The sequence below is a fragment of the Tupaia chinensis genome, unplaced genomic scaffold, assembly GCF_000334495.1.
Source record: "Tupaia chinensis unplaced genomic scaffold, TupChi_1.0 Scaffold144276_1, whole genome shotgun sequence".
Taxonomy (NCBI): domain Eukaryota; kingdom Metazoa; phylum Chordata; class Mammalia; order Scandentia; family Tupaiidae; genus Tupaia; species Tupaia belangeri.
The window spans coordinates 491,896-493,055 of NW_006204133.1; the positions used below are offsets into that span (position 1 = coordinate 491,896).

The window sequence follows — 1,160 nt, forward strand, 5'->3', positions numbered from 1 at the left end:
CTTTCTCTCTCTCTCACTCTGTCCCTCTCTTGTCAGACTAAAAGTGAATAAATGAATAAATAAAGTTAAATACAATTATTCTTTTAAAAAAATAAAAGGAAAACGGGTATAACTAGAATAGGCAGTGCACACATGGGACGCCTGAACAGTTAATAAGGAAGTGAAGAAACACGTAAACTCCCTCGTAACTAGAGAAACCCAAGTCAAAACTATGAGGGTTTGTTTTTTTTTCATTTATTTATTTATTGACATAGAACGTGTGTGCTTACTGGAGAAAGACAGAGAAAGAGAGAGGGAAAGTGAAAAATCACCTCCTATGGGAGTATAGCCGTGCTACAATCCCTTCTCCATCCTCGTCTTGGAATTTGGGGCACACATGCACATGTGCCCCACACGAGTTTCAAGCCACTGAATCGTGGTCAGCCATGTGGAAGTCCAGTGCCTTAACCACCGTGCCACCTGCTGGCCTTTTACATTACCCAGACTGACCAAAAAAAGGGGGGGAATAAAAAATCAAAGCCAACTAATACCAGGTATTGATGAGGACAGAGGGAAAACATTGTGGCAGTATTAAGTTTCGGCATAAATAAAAGTCCTGGCTACATCTATATTAATAAAAATGTTATGTTTCAGCAGACATGCCGCTCAAGGGTCTTGCCCTCAACCGTGGTCAGCCCTGCTGTGTTCTTGGACATCGCGGTCGGTGAGGAGCCCTTGGGCCGCGTCTCCTTCGAGCTGTCTGTAGACTAAGCTCCGAAGACAGCAGAACACTGTCGTGCTGTGAGCACCGGAGAGAAAGGATTTGGTTATAAGGGTTCCCGCTTTCCCAGAATTACTCCAGGGTTTCTGTGCCAGGGTGATGACTTCACACGCCGTAATGGTACTGGCGGCAAGTCCATCTATGGGAGAAATTCGAGGATGAGAACTTCACCCCCAAACATACAGGTCCTGGCATCTTGTCCATGGCAAATGTGGGACCCAACACAAACAGTTCTCAGTTTTCCATCTGCGCTGCCAAGGCTGAGCGGCTGGATGGCAGACGTGTGGTCTTTGGCAAGGTGGAAGGGGGCATGGATATCGTGGACGTCATGAAGCGCTTTGGGTCCAAGAATGGCAAGACCAGCATGAAGGTCGCCATGGCTGCTTGTGGACGACTCTAA

General features: G+C 46.6%; 1 pseudogene; it reads left to right on the forward strand.

The window, feature by feature from the left end:
* The first annotated feature begins 624 nt into the window (after positions 1-624).
* On the forward strand, positions 625-1,160 carry LOC102501671 (peptidyl-prolyl cis-trans isomerase A pseudogene; annotated as a pseudogene).